At 42.5% G+C, this 22,616-nt stretch overlaps 1 protein-coding gene across 7 annotated transcripts in view; it reads right to left on the bottom strand.

Moving 5' to 3' along the window:
• Positions 1-22,616, bottom strand: part of LOC311437034 (uncharacterized protein) — a 97,674-nt gene that overhangs the window by 11,418 nt on the left and 63,640 nt on the right. Inside the window, exon 6 of one of the 7 annotated variants that reach the window (XM_084519745.1) lies at positions 21,364-21,613. The exons of the other annotated variants lie outside the window; for them this stretch is intronic. The gene's annotated coding sequence lies outside the window, so the exon portion shown is untranslated. Of the gene's footprint in view, positions 1-21,363; positions 21,614-22,616 lie in introns of those variants that run through there. 7 annotated transcript variants of the gene reach the window in all.

Genomic DNA, 22,616 nt, shown 5'->3' with positions numbered 1-22,616 from the left:
ACTTCCTACAGTTTGTTCTTTAATTCAGGTTATTGGATACACTTCTGTGTTTAAGACACTCAAAAAGTCCAAAACTTTCAAGTAACTTGACTTCACTGCTGTAGCTTAAATGAAAAAAATAAGAAGAAACCAAAACAGGGGTGGTGGGGAATGGCCAGGTTATGACAATCAAAAAAAAGAGTAATTTTCAGCTGTATTAGTGCCTGTGAAACACCAGAAGGGCAAAATGTAATTATCTTAATGCTATTTTTGATATCATATCAGCAAATTACACTGAGTTCCTACTGTGACACTTGTATCAGGGTAAGAATTATCCTGTTGTGAGTGTCGATCCCAGGGGAAAACGAGGCAGCATAAATGGCTGTGATTCTTGAGCAATTAGCTGCTCCCAGGCTGCAGACACTCTTATTTACAAGATAGTTATGGAATGTTTAACTTCTAAACATCTATAACATTTACCTCCTATTTGTTTTTCCAGTAATTAAGCCTCCAGGGGATCGTCCTATGTAACAAGCATTTCTTCCTTGTTTTGCCACCCATTTTTCTTTATAATCATGACAAAATCCCTTTTTGCTATTAAGATACACACTGTGAAATTTGGAATTGTTTGTAATAACTATGTCTTTCCATTAGTGCTAATACCCTAATGCCACAGGACAACCATGTAATGTGCTGAAGGATTATATAACTTCATGTTGAGCAAAAAGAAATTATAAGTTTCAATCTCCTTTGGGAGCTGCTTTTTTGTTTTGTTTTCAAAGTTGAGAATTATTGAGGAAAGAGAGAAACATTCATCGCTACAACTGAATGCAGATCTTAAGTATTTACTCTAGAGTTGTACACCTTGACCCAAAAGAGTTGAGTAGAGACAACTGGATAAAGCAAAGGCTAACATTAACACAAGACAATAAAAGTCACAAGATGCCAAACAGTTCAGCAGTAGTGCATCAAAAGTATAAGCAGCTCTTCAGAAAGTTTTCTACACACACATAGAGGAAAGGGATATAATATTAGTGCAACAGTGCCATTTCAGCACAGAATTATTCAACCGTATCTATGATCTCTGCTTCAGACTTTGAAGTCTATAAGCTTATACACTGCGATCAAAATGCTGGATGAATGCAGCCTTTGTATTTTTCCTTGAATCTGCCAGTCTACCTTATATCTGAAAGTAAAAGCACAAATAAAAATACACCTTGTAAAAAAAAAAAAAAAAAAAAAAAAAGTGGGCACTTTCAAAATCCTTTACGTACAAATTGAAAGCTGAACACATTTTGAAAAAATAAATAAATCCAGAAATCTCTCTTTTAGGCATAACTTTTTGTAACATTAATTTACAGGTAAAATATAGCTGCATGAAAATATCAGCTTATAATTAGGACTTTAAACAACTGTAAATGAAATCTTTCTTCTAAGAGAAATCAGTTTCATGGCATACAAAACATCGGCTCAACATCTCCAAATTTCTGATACAGCAGAATTCTACAAAAAGCCATTCTTTTAAACCAAGCTAAACTACAGCTATTACCACACTGCATCATTACCACTCCATCATTGTAATGCACCACTGAAGCAAACTCAAAATATATGCTTTGGTAAACAAGGAAATCATTGATTTGTTAAAGGCTTTATATAACACCTGCAAAACTCACACTGTCATTCATATATGTGCTAAGTTATCCTACCATCTTTCTTTTACCATGATTTCCTTCCTTGACTTATACTTGACACACTGCTGAACTGTTCTCCTGGCTAGCAACTACTGATTTTTCTTAAATAATTAACTGTTCTTCCATTTGAAAATACCAGTGAGTGGGTTTTCTTCATCACTAGATGATGCAGAGTAAAGTTAATGGTAGCTAACGAGCCTTACTCTTGGATTTTGAAATATTCTGGCAAATGCAGCAAGCTCTGTTCCAGCTGCTGCACATTTTAAATCCAGGGTTTGGTCTTTTGTGATTAATTGCATGTGTGTCACTACAGTTTGGTCTGTTGTTATTAACTGCATGTGTGTCACTACAGAGCTCCAAGATGGTTGTGCAGAGCCCTACAGGAGGACTAAGCTGCCTTCCACCATGTTAGGGAACACTGACCACACGCACAAAGCTTATAATTTCTCCTGGCAGGACCAGGGTGCTGTTAAAAGCACAAAATATTTGAAAACAGCAAAAATCAAATCTTCTGTACAATTGTGGCTTCTTTTAACACATTCCTGTGTCCATCCTTACACTTGCCAACTGCATCAAACTCTCAAGGGTCCTATATGCTTCACAGCATCTTACTGTATTATAACACATTTTTCTCAGTACCATATGACCATGAAAACAGGTGGTTTACTCTGTACTATATATTTTATTTGGATACTTACTGGAGAAAGTGATTCACAGTCATTCATTCACATCAAGTCTGACATCCCTGGCAATGAAATTTAGGGCCAAGTTCTCATCTAGTGATTAGTGGAGTCAACTTTACACTGGCAGAGGAAAAAGGATGATTACATGAAAAGTGAATCATCATAACATGATCCTGTGACACAAGGTATGCCTGCAAATATCAATAATGCAGCCAAGTACCTTTAAGTGTACCAAGAGTTGTGCAAGGCCATGTTCAACACCCACTTGAGAAGTACAGATAATATATGAAAACTACCTAAACATTAAAAAATATATATATCAAAAAAGCTATCAAAATATACATAAAACATAAAATGCACACATCTTCCTTGAAGCTTAAATTGCTTGAAAATATCAGGGAAGGTGACAGACAACTTTCTTAAATTAGAATGACAACAGAGCCATCCTATGTGTGCTTTCTGCATCTCCCAGGTTGCTGACACCCGTGCCCTGGGATGGAACAAGGGACAACCAAGCAACACGCGCCAGTGTGCCCCTCCTGCCACTGCAACACTCACCACACTGAATCTACGTTCACAAGAGCTCTGACAGGGAGATTCACATTTCAGAAAATAAATTCACTAAACACCGATTAAAATGTGATCATGGCAGAAATCTTTAAAGCAAAAAGGATTAGATGTAGCAATGAGCAGCTGGATTTTGGCTGGCAAGATTTTAGAGGGCAACATCTTTATTTCCTCAATTATTGCTAAGTGCTACTTAGAAGAATTTTTGGTCATAATATAGCTGGTCTTTCACTTGCTACTTGTTATTTCCTTTCTGCATACCATTCCATTATGCTCTTCAGCTATTACAATCTTTATTTTCAGCTGACGCTGAAACTAAAACAGGGAGATTGCATTTCCTGTGAATTACAGAATCACAGAACTATATGGGTTAGAAGGGACCTCAAGAGATCATCAACTCTTTTACTGAGAGAACTGGCAGAGGAGCTGGCCAAGCCACTGTCCATCATTTATCAGCAGTCCTGGCTATCAGGGGAGGTCCCAGTTGACTGGCGGCTAGCAAATGTGACGCCCATCTACAAGAAGGGCCGGAGGGCAGACCCGGGAAACTACAGGCCTGTCAGTTTGACCTCAGTGCCAGGGAAGCTCATGGAGCAGATCCTCCTGAGAGTCATCATGCGGCACTTGCAGGGCAAGCAGGCGATCAGGCCTAGTCAGCATGGGTTTATGAAAGGCAGGTCCTGCTTGACGAACCTGATCTCCTTCTATGACAAAGTGACGCGCTGGGTGGACGAGGGAAAGGCTGTGGATGTGGTCTACCTTGACTTCAGCAAGGCTTTTGACACCGTCTCCCACAGCATTCTCCTCAAGAAACTGGCTGCTCTTGGCTGGGACTGGCGCACGCTTTGTTGGGTTAGAAACTGGCTGGATAGCCGGGCCCAAAGAGTCGTGGTGAATGGAGTCAAGTCCAGTTGGAGGCCAGTCACTAGTGGCGTCCCCCAGGGCTCGGTACTGGGGCCAGTCCTCTTTAATATCTTCATCGATGATCTGGACGAGGGCATCGAGTGCACCCTCAGTAAGTTTGCAGATGACACCAAGCTATGCGCGTGTGTCGATCTGCTCGAGGGCAGGAAAGCTCTGCAGGAGGATCTGGATAGGCTGCACCGACGGGCTGAGGTCAACTGCATGAAGTTCAACAAGGCCAAGTGCCGGGTCCTGCACCTGGGGTACAATAACTCCAAGCAGAGCTACAGGCTGGGAGAGGAATGGTTGGAGAGCTGCCAGGCAGAGAAGGACCTGGGAGTGATGGTGGATAGTCGGCTGAATATGAGCCAGCAGTGTGCTCAGGTGGCCAAGAAGGCCAACGGCATCCTGGCTTGTATCAGGAACAGTGTGACCAGCAGGGCTAGGGAGGTGATCGTCCCCATGTACTCGGCTCTGGTGAGGCCGCACCTCGAGTACTGTGTTCAGTTTTGGGCCTCTCGCTACAAGAAGGACATCGAGGTGCTTGAGCGGGTGCAGAGAAGGGCGACGAAGCTGGTGAGGGGCCTGGAGAACAAGTCCTATGAGGAGCGGCTGAGGGAGCTGGGCTTGTTCAGCCTGGAGAAGAGGAGGCTCAGGGGCGACCTTATTGCTCTTTACGGATACCTTAAAGGAGGCTGTAGAGAGGTGGGGGTTGGCCTGTTCTCCCACGTGCCTGGTGACAGGACGAGGGGGAATGGGCTAAAGTTGCGCCAGGGGAGTTTTAGGTTAGATGTTAGGAAGAACTTCTTTACCAAAAGGGTTGTTAGACACTGGAACAGGCTGCATAGGGAAGTGGTGGAGTCACCATCCATGGAAGTCTTTAAAAGACGTTTAGATGTAGAGCTTAGGGATACGGTTTAGTGGGGACTGTTAGCGTTAGGTCAGAGGTTGGACTCGATGATCTTGAGGTCTCTTCCAACCTAGAAATTCTGTGATTCTGTGACTCCAATCCCCCTGCCAAAGTAGGTTCCTTAGAGCAGGCTGCCCAGGTAGGTGTCCAGGCAGGCCTTGAATATCTCCAGAGGAGACTCCACAACCTCCCTAGGCAGCCTGTCCCAGTGCTCTGTCACCCTCACTGTGAAGAAGTTCTTTCACATGTTGGTGCGGAGCTTCCTGTGCTCTAACTTGCAGCCATTGCCACTTGTCCTATCCCCACAAACCACTGAGAAGATGTTGGCTACATCCTTCTGTCCCCCACCCCTCAGATATTTATATACATCGAGGAGATCCCCTCTCAATCTTCTCTTCTCCAGGCTGCACAGCCCCACGTCTCTCAGCCTTTCCTCATAGGGAAGATGCTCCAGGCCCTGTATCAGCTTTGTGGCCCTCCGCTGGACTCTTTCCAGCAGATCCCTGTCTTTCTTGTACCGGGGAGCCCAGAACTGGACACAGGACTCCAGGTGAGGCCTGACCAGGGCAGAGTAGAGGGGGAGGATCGCCTCCCTTGACCTGCTGGCCACGCTCCTTTTAATGCACGCCAGGATCCCATTAGCCCTCTTGGCCACAAGGGCACAGTGCTGGCTCATGGCCAACCTGTCGTCCACCAGGACCCCCAGGTCCCTCTCCTCAGAGCTCCTCTCCAGCAGGTCGCCCCCAGCCTGTACTGATACTTCGGGTTGTTCCTTCCCAGGTGCAGGACTCTGCACTTGCTCTTATTAAACCTCCTCTGGTTTCTTCCTGCCCAGCTCTCCGGCCTGTCCAGGTCTCACTGAATGGCAGCACAGCCTCCTGCTGTGTCAGCCACTCCTCCCAGCTTTGTGTCATCGGCGTACTTGCTGAGGATAGACACTATTTCCTCATCAAGGTCGTCGATGAAGATGTTGAACAAGACCAGACCCAGCACCGACCCCTGGGGAACACCGCCAGTCACAGGCCTCCAGCCAGACTCTGCTCCGCCGATCACCACCCTCTGAGCTCGGCCAGTCAGCCAGTTCCCAACCCACCTTGCTGTCCACTCCTCTATCCCACACTTTCTCAGCTTTGCTAGCAGGATGTCATGGGAGACAGTATCAAAAGCCTTGCTGAAGTCAAGGCAGATGACACCCACTGCTCTCCCCCATCTACCCAGCTGCTGATGCCATCACAGAAGGCAATGAGGTTGGTCGAGCACCACTTCCCCTTGGTGAATCCATGCTGACCACTCCTCATAACCTTCTTCCCCAATTGCTTGGAGATGGCCTCCAGAACAAGCTGCTCCAACACCTTTCCAGGGACACAGGTGAGACTGACTGGCCTGTAGTTTCCTGGATCCTCCTCCTTGCAATTCTTGAAGACCCGAGTGACATTGGCTATCCTCCAGTCCTCAGGCCCCTCTCCTGTTCTCCAGGACCTTTCAAAGATGATAAAGAGCGGTTCAGCAGTTGCCTCTGCCAGCTCCCTCGGCACACATAGATGCATCCCATCAGGGCCCACAGATTTGTATGCATTGGGCCCACTCAGATGTTCCCGAACCAGTCTCTCCTCAACCAGACAGAAGCCCTCCATTTCCCAAACTTTTTCTCTCCCTCCAGGATCCAGGAGTCCTGGGGGGAGTCTTTGAAGCAAAGACTGAAGCAAAGAAAGCATTCAGTATCTCTGCCTTCTCAGCGTCCTCCGTTACCTGGACACCCACTTTGTTCAGCAGGGAACCCATATAATCCCTAGTCTTGCTTTTGCTGTTTATATACTTATAAAAAAAAAAAAATAAAGCTTCTTATTATCCTTTATCTCCTTTGCCAGCTTCATCTCAAGGCGGGCTTTAGCCTTCCTCATCACATCCCTGCAGGCCCTGACCACACTCCTATACTCCTCCCAAGGGGACAGGCCCTTTTTCCACATTTCATAGTCCTTCTGCTTCCTTTTGACCTTGTCGATGAACTCCTTGCTCATCCACACAAGTCTCTTACCCCCCTTCCCCAATTTTTTTTTTGGGGGGAGCGTGATCATAAATCCAAGTGCAAATGCAGTAGGCTTTCAAAGACTTTCTACAATGAGTAATGAACCTTGTATGCCGGGGGACATTCAAATTAAAACAGGGACAAATTTTGTCAGAAATAGATTTTACCATAAAAAGGAGTAACATGAAATATTCAAGTATTCTATCTGAAAAATAAGATCATTAAGTAGTGTTTCTGAACATATCCATTATCATTTTACCAGTAAAAAAGATTTATATTAAAAGAAAATCAAATACTTTGTAGCAGTCTGTAATAGATCCAAAGTAAAACTTAAAATTACTTCCTTAATGCTTCCTTACCACATTCCCAATAAATATAGAGAACAATGTGTTACTACAAAATATTGAGATGATCTCAAAAATAGCTTTAGGATGGATAAAAAGAAAGAAAAAGTCATATAAAGCTACTGCAGTGAAGTATAAATAATAATAATAATAATAAAAGAAATATATTCCTATACAATGCTGAGTATAAATATTAATCAGATGCATAGGTTGTCTAAAGATATTAAGAAAAATAATGAAAAAGTACTCCTTCATTGTCATATGCTCCTTGCAAATACATGCTGGGATAATGCTTCAGCTATAATAAAACTGCTCATTATCTGGAGATGCCGTAACAGGAGAACAAACATCAGCTATATTGCTGAGAACAATTCTGTGGAGGCAGTGAAGGACTGCAGGAACATAGCTTCCTTTTTGATATTTGATGTTTATGAAGGTTGATTGAAGCAGAGTGATTACAGTCATTTAATTAGATGACTGTACCTGAGAGTTCATTGCAAAAGAATAGTATGTATTTACGTATTTGTTCAAATTCAAAATGCCCAGTCTGGTAGTAGTGGAAAATCATTTTGAGGGCAGAGGGAAAGCAAACTGGGAGAGGATATTTGTGCTGCTCTACAGCTGATCAGAACATGTGTCATTTACTGTTTTCCATATGGGCCAAATACTGGATGGACTATTTAGGATGCACTGTTCTCCAGCCCCTGGTTATCTGTTGATCCTGGGATTGCTCTGTTTCCACTACTCCTTATACCCACACTGTGTGCAATAGCTCACATCTATAATCCATGCTGCAGGCTATTACTGTCAGTTTAATGCTAAAACAATGCTGCTCTAACACTTGCAAAAGACAATGAGTGTAATTATTCAAATAATGTGTTGTGTTCTCCCCCCCCCAAAAATAAGATTGAAAGTGTTGATATGTGTTATAATAATAAATTAAAAAAAGCTTTCATAACAAATACCTTTTTCCCTTTACAGGTTTATAGAGGTTCTCTATTGCCTACCACCATCTTATACCATACAGAGAAAGTATTATTTTCTCTAAGTAAGAAGGATAAGAGCAGCAAGATGTGAAGCAATTTACTTGAGGAGAGAGTCAGTAGCTGCTCTGAGCTGAGCTGAAAGCTCATGAGTTCCTGGATGCTATTACTGCACTTCTCTCTGTAATCTGCTGCAGCCTTTGCTGCAATGATCTCCCGGAAGCATTTGTATTAATCATGGGCACTGCTGCAGCATCCAAGGGGCCCGTCAGGCCTGTTACTCTTGATGTCGATACTCTGCTTCTTTCTATGCCCATTAACAGGTATATCTCACAACTTTAATTATTTATTTATTCATTTTTTTAATTGGGAAAAGGAGAGAGGGAGAAATAATCTAAACTGCAAAATGCAGAGTACATTGGCAAGTACATCTTTTACTTTCACCCTGTGATACAATACACAATACAGCAAGCACTGTTTTTACTACACTACCAATCTAAACTTACTTTAGACAACTTTCCTAATTTAAATTTCTTCCTTTTTTTTTTTTTTTTTTTTTTTTTTTTTTTTTGTGCAACGCAAAGTAATCTTAAATTTGTTATGCGCAAAATTATAAGATCAAAACCATTCGTATATTCCGTAGCTGCCTGAAAATAAAGTTTAGGAAATCTGGGTGCTGTCTATTTTCGTATTTAACACACTGAGCTGATGAGTCAGAAGAAAAGATACTTCATTTAAGAGGTTTTGCTGTCACTTTTGGCACAGATCTGAGAGAATTAATGTATAACATTGAGTGACCACAGCCAGCTCCAAGCATTCAAATCTAACCCAAGACTCAGCCCCTAGGATGTACACGTCCTGCACCTTGCTCTGCCAGAACCAGGGAAGGAGAGGAGTAGGCACAGTGCTCCAAGTTCTGCCTCTCACACATGCTCAGGAACAACTCCTTCAGCTGTGTGGCTCAGCCCAGAATGATGGACAGTCTGACCTGAACTGGACTGAGTTCACTGAGCACCCTTCTGCCCGCCAATGTCTGTTGTCAGGCTTCGTTCTGCTTTCACCTCTCCCTGGGACATCTAAGAGTTGCAGGGAATTCCCTTCGGCAACAGCTGGGGAGAAGCTCTTCTGCCCAGCACCCAGAGGGAGAGGGGCCAAGTTGGCTGCATTTCTGAGCTGAAAAAAGAAACAGCCCTCAGAGCAGATGGCAGGCAGCAAGGAGTGGTGTTGGAAACGATCTTTCAAGGCAACTCAATCCAAAAATCGCAATTCCGCACAGCTTTCAAGTAAGCCCCCAGCTATCTGAAAAATCCTTAACATCCTAGCAAAGAAAATTCTGATCCTCTGGAAAAATAAATAAATAAATAAACAAAAAAGAAAAATAAAAAAGAAGGTAAAGATGTAACATAACTATTTTTGTTAAAAGTAAAGGTACATCAATGCAGATTATGACACACGTACTACCAGCAGAGATGCAGTAGAAAGAGACAGGCACAACACCAGTGTATTTTTTGTCCCTCTCTGGATATCAAAAGCAGCAGCCAGCCTGATCATCTGCACTGATATGAAACTCACGGCAAAAGGAAAAAAAAAGTGCTCACTCAGATCACTGAGGGAACACATTTTGCCACAGGACTGAAGTAGCACATCTTCCTTGCTGCCCATAGCTCACTCCAGACTACACCTGATGTCAAACAGTATTGATAGCAATGTACCTATAATAACAGACACTAAACTGATTAGTTTCAGGCCATGCTAAATTGTTTTATTCTGAGATTAAATTTAGAGTAGAAACTAATGGTATTCAAAGAACTTATGATCCAGTTTTCCTCAGTGTAGCTGATGCTGCTATTATCTGCTAAATATCATCATCATCATCAACGTGCCCTCTTGCCCATTCTGCCAATTGAAATCACCCCAAAAGTAGCACATCAAAAAAATTATGTTTTCTTTAAGTTGACCTTTAAAATTGAAGTTCACAATGCCCTGGTAAGAACTTAATATATTCATTTACATAATTTTCTTCTAAATTACAAGTCATGTTTTATCAGACCAGAGTAAGCCAGGGGACATAAGGAAGCTATGTGCTAGAAGCATAACATTCAAACCCCAATGGGCTAAAAACTTATAATACAGACAGGTTAGAGAAGAAATACATACATTTACAAGCACATGTTTAATCTGCTATTGATTTACACGTGCCTCCTTTCCCTGGGGAAGGGGGGGTGCTGCCAATCATCTTCTGTTCTTTCTCAAGATTTTAAAAGAATATCCAAATTACATGGAAAATAAAAGTTAGTAAGACTTGAAGAGCTAGGATTGTTCCTAACTGCCTAGGATAATACAGCACAACTTAATTCTTGAAATAAGAAAGCTTGTTTCCTTCACTTGCTGCACTGAAGAACGTCTGAACTGAAAGTTGTTGAGTCCACTTCTAGCCCTAGCAGCATCACAGAAGATTAACATCAATCCAGCAGGAACAGAATGATGACCACTGGATTCCAAGTGTTCTGGCTAGAGGAAAATCTCCCACAACACATGTTAACATCCAGTATCCATCAAATTTATTATTGTTCCTTGACAAATGTGTGGAAACACAGAGTGGGGCCCCAGAATATTCCAAATCTGGAAAGTATCTCATACATCAAACAAATCTGGAAAATAATTCTGAAGAGAAAACAAGCTTAAAAACATTTATTGGGTGGAACGGTAGCACTCCAAAGTCATTATGCATGCATTTTGACATATTTTGTATGCCACATGCTAGACTTCCACTGGCTTTGAAACCTGTACTTCTGATGGGAAGCACCTAAAATTCTTAGGCAGAAAATACAGGCCTGCTTTCCTGCCACCTTTAATGCTGATCCATCTCACGTAGAACACCTTTGCACAAAATCTGAATAGAAATGACAGCATGCTTGCTGTGCCTCCCAAAACATTGCACAATGTGCTAGGAATAAAGATTTTTTTTTTCTATATTAGCTAACCCACTATTAAAAGAATGGACACTGCTATTAAAGTTTTCACATTTGATTCCTGAAGCAGACACAGTCCTGCTAGCATATTGTGCACACTTCATAAAACATGCGTACGCTTCTTAGCAAGGCCATGCACCAGGAGCAGGCCGGTTTGTCGAGCAGAGCCAGCAGGGAATGACATGCAAACATATTTTGTAGTAGTATCTATCACTACTTATTAGTTGCTTGCATCACTTGTGTAGTTATTCCGTTGGATAAAAACCTCACCATAGATACAATCACATCCGAAGTTATTTAAGATATAAAGGCATCTCATCAGTCTACTACACTCAATCCCTCCTGTGCAGTCAGTCTGTCGAACCTTACCCAGAGCTGTAAATGATGTTTATCAGCCCTCTGAGCACTTCCATGCAAGCTGACCACGTAAAAGCCTTGTTTGCCTTTTGTGGTGACAGCTGTCAATGAACACTACAAGTTTCACCGGGAGGTAGTGTTTCATAGCATGCCCAAGCCTCCTCCTCTCCTGCCACCAGCCAACGTAAACACTAGCAGTGTTCACCGGAGAGGGCTGTTCTGTAAATGGCTCCTGAAGGCAAGAAGTCATCTCACAGCTTCCACTGTGGATGCAATAGCCCTGGCCTCTGGGTCATCTGCCAAGGAGCAGACCCAGCTTGCACATGTGGGGAAACAATAAATACATTTAAAAAGCACTGGGAAACAGTTTGCTGAAGAAAGGAAAATTGTGCTGTAAGAGAGACAGTACTTATCTATGGCCTCGCAAAGGCAGGCTTTGACATTCCCTCAAACACAATGCTCTCCTCTGCATTCTGCACAGGACGGATTTAGGGCAAATACATCCCTAATCTGTAGCTCAGGCACAAGTAACTCTGCTCATCTTGTAAAACCATTTGCAGGCAACCCATTCGAGACCGGGAAGTCTCTCTCACACCCATGTGCACAGGAAGTACAATATTAACTCTGCTTTGGAAAGATAAACTGAAGAACATGAGCCTCAAGTAAGACTGATGAATTAACCTGAATTATTAGAGGTAGATCATAGGTTTTCATGCCTATTTTTATCATTTATAAAATACAGATATGCAAGGGTCCTCTACAGCCAAGGTATGTTTTGAAAACAAATAATGTTCTTGACACACACATGTAATAAGGCAGCTGTAACTTAAGTTAAAACCCACATACTGCTCCTACCTCTAAACTTGTAAAAGCAAGTGCACATTGCTATAATTATAGAGTAGGGGATGTTTATTTTATTATTTGTGTGTTGCTTGTTATTAAAGCAGGAAGAATAGCTCTATTTGACTGTGAACACCCTGGCCACCACCTGTACCAGCCAAAGGTGCTCTGCAGCTCCTTTTTCTACATGGAGTAGGCCAGGAATTGCCATTGCCTTTCACCAGCCTTGCCAGGGCACTGCCCAACCCTCACAGAATCACTAAGGTTGGAAAAGACCTTCAAGATCACCTGGTCCAAACATCGCTCTCCTACCAATGTCAACCACTAAACCATGTCCCTAAGCACCACCGTCCAACCTTTCCTTGAACACCCCCAGGGACAGTGCCTCTACCACTTCCCTGGGCAACCCGATCCAACACCTGACTACTCTTTCTGAGAAAAAAGTGTCTCCTAATTTCCAGCCTAAACCTGCCCCAGCACAACTTGAGTGCAGCACACAGGGAAGGAAGACGACGGAGCTTTGAGGATTGTGTCATATGGGCATCGGCGTACATTTGCATCAGCAGTACTGTGGCTTTTTAATTTAAATCATGTACTCCTTTGAGAATTACCATTATCTCCTTTTTTTTTGCACTGTAGCTATTAAACAGTTCTGCTGAGGGATCTCATTGGGAGTATCATGGCTTCTGAAAGCAGCAACCGCTGCCCCCAGCCACCACCAGCCCTTCAACAGAGCCCAGAGCGGAAAGCCAGCGCGACGATCATTACTGCTCTCAACGTGCCTTTTCGGAAGGACGAGTTGTGCGTTATTTTACACTTTATTTATTTATTTAACGCCTAGTTCCAGCCGTTTCTCAGCAAACACGCGTCCCGAGGCCTTGCCACTGAGCCTCCAAAATGGCTCCGCCACGAGGCGCGGGGAGCCGCCACAAGCCCAACCCGTCGCAGCGCAGCGCCACGGCGCCCCCTGGCGGCGGCCAATGGCGGGGGAGAGGGGCCGGGGCCGGGGCGGGCCGGGCGCCGTCCTCGCTTGATGCCTCCACAATGAGGAGCGATATATTTTAATTTAAACACCATAAACCTATTGAGTGCTTAATTAACTTTAACCGTCTTTAGGGGAATGAAGCCAATTTGAGGGGGTCAAAAGGAGTTGTTTCAATATCAAACAGTTTTACATCGTCAATCCATTCATTCGGCCTACAGCTACTGATTAACACACAAAATTAACATGTTAGTAAAAATTCATATTCAGGTCTCCGGGGAAATTAAGATGCACATGCACAGAGCATGATTAGCACAACCATTGTTTTCCCCCAACAATATAATTTAATGGGTTTTCAGAATTACAGAAAGAGAGGCTCGGTGCTGCTTTGAATTGATTATTTACCACAAAGCTTTGAAATATAGAGAAGACAGGCGACAGCGCGAGCCAAGGGGCTGGTGACGGAGGAAAACCGGAGGGGAGCGAGTGTCCCCCTGCCGTGGGGCAGGGCTGGGCCGAGGCCACAGGCAGGCACTGCCGCTGTCCCCAGCATCCTTCCCCTTGCCCTCCAGAGCCTTCCCCTCTCCTCCTTCCTCTGCCGCCTTTCGTGTCGCTGTGCTATTTTTCCATTGTATCATTTGTTTTCATAAGGGAAGACGCAGCTCAAAGCTTCTTCCCCTGCCTCAAAAAGCTGTACATGCTGCTTACTTCTCAGAAATGAGAGGATTAGGAAGGGTGCCAAACCAACAAAGGAAAGGTGAATAAAAGAGGTGATACTTCTAAAAAATGTACAACTGGCAGGCCAAGCAGAAATCACAGCCCCAAGGGCTTGGCTTGAGTAGTACTGAAACACAACCCGAAATCCTCAGTGACCTCGGTGGTTCTTGAATGGGGCCATGGCATCTGTGTGGAACACCACGGATGTGGAGTGCCCGGCTCACAGGGCAGATCAGCACTTCCAGGACAGGGGCCCTGGGAGGGCGATGAGGCACTTGGCTATGTGGGGAGGCCACTCAGACAGAGACACCAAAGCCGCAAAGTCAACCACAGAGCAGGAAAGCACAGTACCCAGCATCTGATTTCTTGTATCATTAAACTTAGGCCTTGTTCATGTGTCTTGTTCAGTGGGTAAAAAGCAAACAAACACAGTCAGATAGGGTTCAGTTCAACCATTTTGAGTTTAAAATAAAAAGAAACCCAACTTTCTCCCTCACATCTGAATAATATAGCCAAAGTCTTCTTAAAGCCAAATAAACACAAGCCAGTAGTGTGCCCAGGTGGCCAAGAAGGCCAATGGCATCCTGACTTGTATCAGGAATAGTGTGGCCAGCAGGAGCAGGGAGGTGATCATCCCCCTGTACTCACAGAATCACAGAATCACAGAATTTCTAGGTTGGAAGAGACCTCAAGATCATCAAGTCCAACCTCTGACCTAACGCTAACAGTCCCCACTAAACCATTTCCCTAAGCTCTACATCTAAACGTCTTTTGAAGACTTCCAGGGATGGTGACTCCACCACTTCCCTGGGCAGCCTGTTACAATGCCTAACAACCCTTTCTGTAAAGAAGTTCTTCCTAACATCTAACCTAAAACTCCCCTGGCTCAACTTGAGCCCATTCCCCCTCATCCTGTCACCAGGCACGTGGGAGAACAGACCAACCCCCACCTCGCTACAGCCTCCCTTGAGGTACCTATAGAGAGCGATAAGGTCGCCCCTGAGCCTCCTCTTCTCCAGGCTGAACAAGCCCAGCTCCCTCAGCCGCTCCTCGTAGGACTTGTTCTCCAGGCCCCTCACCAGCTTCGTCGCCCTTCTCTGCACCCGCTCAAGCACCTCCATGTCCTTCTTGTAGCGAGAGGCCCAAAACTGAACACAGTACTCGAGGTGCGGCCTCACCAGAGCCGAGTACAGGGGGACGATCACCTCCCTAGCCCTGCTGGCCACACTGTTTCTGATACAAGGCAGGATGCCGTTGGCCTTCTTGGCCACCTGAGCACACTGCTGGCTCATATTCAGCTGACTATCCACCATCACTCCCAGGTCCTTCTCTGCCTGGCAGCTCTCCAACCATTCCTCTCCCAGCCTGTAGCTCTGCTTGGGGTTATTGCGCCCCAGGTGCAGGACCCGGCACTTGGCCTTGTTGAACTTCATGCAGTTGACCTCAGCCCATCGGTGCAGCCTATCCAGATCCTCCTGCAGAGCTTTCCTACCCTCAAGCAGATCGACACACGCACCTAACTTGGTGTCATCTGCGAACTCACTGAGGGTGCACTCGATGCCCTCGTCCAGATCATCGATGAAGATATTAAAGAGGACCAGCCCCAGCACTGAGCCCTGGGGGACGCCACTAGTGACTGGCCTCCAACTGGACTTGACTCCATTTACCACGACTCTTTGGGCCTGGCTATCCAGCCAGTTTCTAACCCAACGAAGCGTGCGCCAGTCCCAGCCAAGAGCAGCCAGTTTCTTGAGGAGAAAGAACTCTGCTCTGGTGAGGCCGCACCTCAAGTACTGTGTTCAGCTTTGGGCCCTTCAGTACAAGACGACCCTAGAGTGTGTCCAGAGAAGGGCTATGAAGCTGGTGAAGGGCCTAGAACACAAGTCCTGTGAGGAGCGGCTGAGGGAATGGGAGTGGTTTGGTCTGGCGAAGAGAAGGCTCAGGGGAGACATTGCTCTCTACAACTACCTGAAAGGAAGGTGTGGGGAGCTGGGGGTTGGCCTCTTCTCACAGATAACTAGCAATAGGACTAGAGGGAATGAGAGGGAATGGCCTCAAGTTGTGCCATGGAACCTTTAGGTTGGAAATTAGGAGACATTTCTTCTCAGAAAGAGTTGTCAGGGATTGGAACAGGTTGCCCAGGGAAATGGTGGCATCACCGTCCCTGGGGGTGGTCAATGAAAGGGTGGACGCGGTGCTTAGGGACATGGTTTAGTGGGTGACAGTGCAAGCAGGGTGATGGTTGGACCAGATGATCTTGGAGGTCTTTCCCAACCTTAACAACTCTATGATTCTAAATGATCAAACTAATCACAGAACAATAAAAGGTCTCGTGACTCGCAAGTGATTCCCTGGCTTTCTAGGTTTAATTGTTTTCTGATTATAAAATGAGAGAAACATGGAATTTTTGTCATAAATGCAGGTGACCATGCATGAAGATGGTTAGGACTCTAGCTACTCCATTCATTTACTATACTTGAGACAGCAAACCCAAGGTCCCACAGAGCAAGTCTCAGGTCTGCAGAGCACCCATCAATATCAACAACATTCACAGTAATGGGGAGGGCCTGGAGCACAACCTGGTGATCTTTCATGAGACAGCCAGAATGAAACAGGTCCCCAGGGCGACTGTACAGTCTCCATCCTTGCTGGTTTTTCAAAACTGAATTGCACAGATCGTTGTGCAACCAGATGCAACTTTTGAGTTAGCTCAGCCTTCAGCAAGAGATTGGACTAGATGGCTTCTGGTGAACTTTTTCCATCTCTGTTATTTAAATGAAGTGTTGCAGCAGAGTGCCTGCTGATGCTGAGAAGTCAGAAGCCATACATACCTCACACAGCACCAAGATGTTGTGGACCAACAGCACCTAACCACAGCAAAGAGAGCAGGGCTTGGACCATAGCTTGTAGTGAATCTGGAACTCAGCAAAAGCCAAGAGCACTATTCTTCACAAAATGCGCCCAAAAATAGCATATTAAAATGCTGTCCTTTTACATAATCCACAAAGACAACTTAAATTCAGGACTGTAATGATCCAGGAATCTCTAAATCCATATACAAAGTCTAGACTCACAGTTCTGCTTCCACAGTTTAGTATATGGGTGTGCAGTTTCAAGTGCCTAGGCATCTTTATATTGATCTCCATTTAACACCTAGCTTAATTATTAATGGTAACAACAATTAGTAATTTAGACTTAAATATCCATTTTTGGAACAAGACACAAGGAAAACAGTGGATGACTTGCACATGATCTCCATTCTATATCTGACATTTGTTGTTTTCTACAATGAAAATTTTAAAAACTAAAGAATTGGAAAGGCATGGAGCCTAGATCAGAAAACAGCATTAAGGTGAAAAACTAGGGTTGGGGGAGCAGAAGGTGATAGGGGAAAATGGTTGAATATCTCATGACAAAACAGTTTAGGAAAATAATATTTATCATCAGATGGTTTGCCCAATAACTATGATAAAGCATGTAAACATGGTAGTATCTTGGATTCAGCCCTTACTCAAACACTGAGGAACTGCAAAAAGAATAAGCACAATTTAGCAACGATTATTGCTGAAGAATATTGTAGAACATGGTATCATGTCATAGTAAACCATAGTAATATTTTAAGAAAGGGAAGTGATTTATTTATTGCAAAGACAAGAGTCAGAAATAGCACATAATGGGAAAAGTTTGTAAACTTAAAAATAACTTCAAAGAAGTACAAATATACTTAAAGTGGGTGTGGGGTTAAAAATGATTTTGAAATGTGGGGAAGCAAGACAAGTCAGGATTATGATGTTAGAGAGCAAGAAGAACAATGTGCGAAACAGACAGCTGAAGAAACAAGGAGGTTAACTAACTCTCAGAAGACTTCTCGTTACTTAATCTGTTTAACCAGCAATACATAAAAAGAGACAAGAAGCATTAGCAGGCTACAGAGAAGCAAAACATTACATTTAGCTGGATTCAGCACAAAAAGAATATTGCTGTTTCAGATACTGAAGGCATAGCATGCCAAAGATCCTATTCAGTTTCAGAAGAATATCCCACGAACAGAGACAGCTAAGGAAGGAGCTCATTGTTTTCAATGGTTTTGCTCTGAACATTAGGACCAGACAAGGATGACAGTTTTCTAAGAGAAGCAGATATTGCAGCTATTAAAATAAATGTTACTGTTAGAATAAAGTCATATATTTGAGAGCAGCAGCAAAAGCCAAAGGATGATCATACTTAAAATCAGCTTAAAAGACAGGTGTTATGGATGGGCTTGGAAATTGTGCATCACAGCCCATTTCACTGGATCTGAGTCTATGAGAAAGATCTGGATGTGTTCTGTCAACTGAGCAGGGCAAAACAGCACAGAGACGGAGGAGCTCAAAGTCTGGCTGTGGCGGAGTCTTCTTTACATCAGTATCAAGCAGAGTAGTTACACACACATCAGCTCTTCTCCCAGTGCAGTGGGAGACAAAACAAGTACAGTTCCTGTAAAGATGAGTGAAAGCCTCCTGTCCTACGTGTAGGAATTGTCAAAACCGCCTAAACACACATGGTTATCATTTAGGCAGCACTGAAAAGTCGTTTGATAGAAATGTCTTCTAAGGATCTACTAATGACATCATCCAAGTTGTCTGTAAATGTGTCAGGATGGGTGTTGAGAATGGGGAGGGTGAAGATGCTGTCAAAACTGGAGGAGAACCAGCTGGGTGACAGCACCCAGGGAAGGGCTGAATGCCAGGTAAGGCTCAGCAAACGTGCAGGAAGAGGTGTCAACATGGAAGGAAACTAAATGCTGCCTCCAGACTGATTTGTGTATTATTTTTAAATACGTGAAAAAGGTGGGCACAGACATTGTATAGGTGGTAGAAGTCTCTACTCTCACGAAGCGATGCAACTTTGCAAAGAGGAGAGGAAATTCTGACAACATCCATTAAACTGCTATCATTGCCTATAACACTGGATTCTAAGTCTGATTCTAAGTCCATGGCTTGTGCTCAGGGAATCCAAACATGTGGATGACATCTTCCCACTCTAAAAGCACTGTAAATGAAAAGCAGCCGTACAACAAAAAGGCTCTCCAGGAAAGCAAGAAATAAAAATAACACTATTATTATTTTTTAAGCTTTGCTGCACATCAAAAGATCCCATAACATTTTATGGATGGAGATATATATATAGTCCTATTTTTGCTAATTTCTTTCCATGAAAAAAAAGAAAAAAAAAAAAAAGAAAAATTCTTTAAGTAACAGGAGATAGACAAACAGCAGGAGAATTTTCCACTGGCCTCTCAGAATCCATGACCCAAAATACCAAAGAAGAAATAAGAAAGCAACACTGCAAGACACATAAGTCTCTATGCACAGGCCCTTCTTGTTTATCTTCAGTATTAAATAGTACCACTGAACCAAAACTAAGTTAAAAAAGGAAAAATTGCTTCAAACTATCCTTCTAGAAAACATTTATAGCAAACAACAAATTCCCTATCACAGAAGCAAAAACTTAAGCTTTCATCAATATAGAGCAAGAGATATGTACTGAGATGTGTCACTCATGAAGTCTCCAGTATCACTGGCAGAGCAAGCTGAGGGAGTATATGAACCACCATGCCTCACTGAAGAATTTCAGCAAAATAAATCCGTCCCAACATAAAACTACTTCCTATCAAAAAAAAAAAAAAAAAAGATAAATAATGATAAAATTACCTCAGCAACTATTATTTAGTTAAGCCACATAATTATATTTTACCTCCATAATTTGCTTATCAAAACAAAACAAGCTATACATAGGTGATTTACAGGCAAGTTCCAAAATGTACAGTTTCTATCTAAAAATAAGTGAGTAGGTATATTTTTCAAAAGCATAAATGATCTGGTCTCTAACACAGAATGAGCAACACAACCAGTAAGAGAATTCTGTAAATTCTGTGCATGTATCATCAAGCTGCTAGTATGCTTAGAAGTACTCCAAAGTACTCCAAATTACATATACACCAATATATGGAATGTGTGTGAACTTGGGAATGTAACTCTGCAAGTATACAAAAAGTTATGAAACATCTTTTGCTAGATGATAAAAATAGATAAATTATTTCAGCTTACACAGCTGGCAATTATTTAGCTTTAAAAAAATATATAGAAACTAAGAAGTACCTTCACAACTTGCAACAGTAATGCAAATTCAACTTGAAGTGCATAAAGACACTTGACAGCTACCAACTACGTGCATGCTTTCCACTGAAACAGCACAGGCACTTACCAGTGGAGCATGCTTACATCCTGTAGAGGCTTACAATAGCCTATTCCAGCTGGCTATGCTGCTTTGGAGTTGCAAAAAGAGCACTCCTTTATTTCACATACATGATGAAAATAGTACTTGATGTACTGACATTTTTCTATGAACTTTTTGTATAGCACAAGCGATAGTCTGAACTCCATTTAAAAACAGAAGAGCAAAAGCTTTTCCTATTATGTTCTTTTCAAGCAGAAAAAGTGAAGAGTTATGGCAAGTTCATGCCACTTCTAAGATGTTTAACACAAGTATCATAATTGTCACTTAATGGGTCAGGAAACAAAGACAGACTTGTCTCAGTGGTGTTGTCTGTTCTCTATAGATCACACTTATTTTCCTTTCATATTTAGGAAATGTAATTATGTCTAATTCAAATTACAAGAGAGAATAATTACACAAAGCCCTTTTTTTTTTTTTTCCCTTTATAGTTAATCCTCTGAATATTTTATTTGCCAAGACATACAATTTTCCAAAAAGAAAACATTAACTTATGTGGCCTGTATGGAATTTATTTAATTATATGATATTCCAATAGGCTGCCCAGCAATTTATTATGTTAATTAGTTAGATTATGTGTGAAACATTTTACAATGAGTCTTTCCCTTTACTTCTTTTTTTTTTTTTTTTTTTTTTTTTTTTTAATCCTTCTAATGAATCATTTTTGGTGGTTGTAAGAAATAACTGGGCTTTGCAGTTTGAGCAAAACATAATTTATATCAACCTTGACTTTCTGAAGCTTTTGAGAACCTTAAATTGTGCATTTTGCAATACTACAATCTACTTACTACAATGAAACATTATAATTGTTTAGTACTGTGTATTTGATATCAGAATTGAATACTATATTACTTTGTGAGTACTGCTATATTTTTGGTTACAACTAAAAAGGGAGGGAAAAAGTGGAAAAGACCTCCAATAGTTCTCCAACTAGGTGGCAGAGGAGAGTTAAAAGAAAGCACCTACCAATCAGCATGTGCAACTCTCTCTTGGAAATGGGCCAACAAGCTAAATCAACATGGATTTTTGCAAGAAAGCAAGTTTTTGTTTGCTTTCTACAAGCTGATGGTACTGTGTGGACAGAGAAACAGAACGCTGAACTTAAAATCTCTTTCATGATGTCTTCAACAGAATGTTTTGCAACAGTCCTGGAGTATTATTTCAGTCTAAACTTTACCTTACACTTTTTTATTTCCTTACTAAAACGAGAAATCCATTGTATTTTTTTGCCTGAGTTTTCAATAGCAGGGGTCAGCACCTTTCAGCAGATCCAAGCTAGATTTCAGCCTTCCAAACTAGATTTCCAGGACCCTGCCGGGACTCCTGGCATGTTCTGCATTTAGCTGGGAATCCATGCTTGCATCTTCAGCCTCCCAGAACACCCTGTGTATTTGTAGGTGGGGAAAGGAATTATTGTCAGAACATCCTTTTCAGCTATAGATGCACGGCTTCCAGAAGTACCCACCCCACTGCTACGCTCCTATTACTGAATTCAGCCAAAAGAAGTCAACTTCATATACACGGTGTTTGCTGGTTAGGTTCTGCTTCTTCTCATACCCATACTGTAAACTAAAAATAGAACCTTTTCTCACCACCATTTTCAGCCCAATGCTGCACTGTGTAACACAGAACAACACTGTACCACCAGCACATGTAAGCCCACAGAACAAAGTACTGGTGAACTGGGATGTCTACACACACATACCTGAGCAGACATCTGAAACTGCGCTCATCCAACACAAACTCACTTTAACAAAACTTCACTGTTGGGAAAAACTCCCTCTCAAATAGAAAAAAGAAAAATCCAGACCAAGAGGTCCATCTTTTGCAAACACTACAGCTCTCATTGTTTGTAGGTGGTAGAGGACAGAAATAAAGTTCAGAAAGATAGTTTATCCCTGCTGCTCAATGGTGAGGGAAACCATTGCTTAACACAACAAGAAATTCACTAAGAAATTTATGTTGAACCAGCCTCTCTGATCAGATACTAAAGGGTTTTGCTTATGTGTCATCTGAAAATATATTAACGCTACAGAATCACTGATGTTGGCCCAAATGTCATGTTTAAGTCAGTTTCCAATTATTATCTTACCATTTATATTCATTTTCCCGTAATGGGAGCACTGTTAGAGCACTATAAAAAATTCTGCTGTGGTCACATACATCTCCAAGACTTGACAGGTCAGCCAGCCACAGAAACACTATAAATATTTCAGATAACCTTTTTTTTTTTTTTTTTTTGACCAACAGATGCTGATATGATAAAATAATAGAGGGAGGCAGAGGAGAAAGTGACAGTATATTCCAAGTGAATTAAGTATATTCCAAGTATATTCCAAGTGAATTAAGTTGGTGTTGATTTCCTCCAACTGTGATATTCAAGTTA

Source organism: Aythya ferina (genome assembly GCF_964211825.1).
Source record: "Aythya ferina genome assembly, chromosome: 5".
Classification (NCBI taxonomy): domain Eukaryota; kingdom Metazoa; phylum Chordata; class Aves; order Anseriformes; family Anatidae; genus Aythya; species Aythya ferina.
This window is presented reverse-complemented; position numbering and strand designations above follow the sequence as displayed.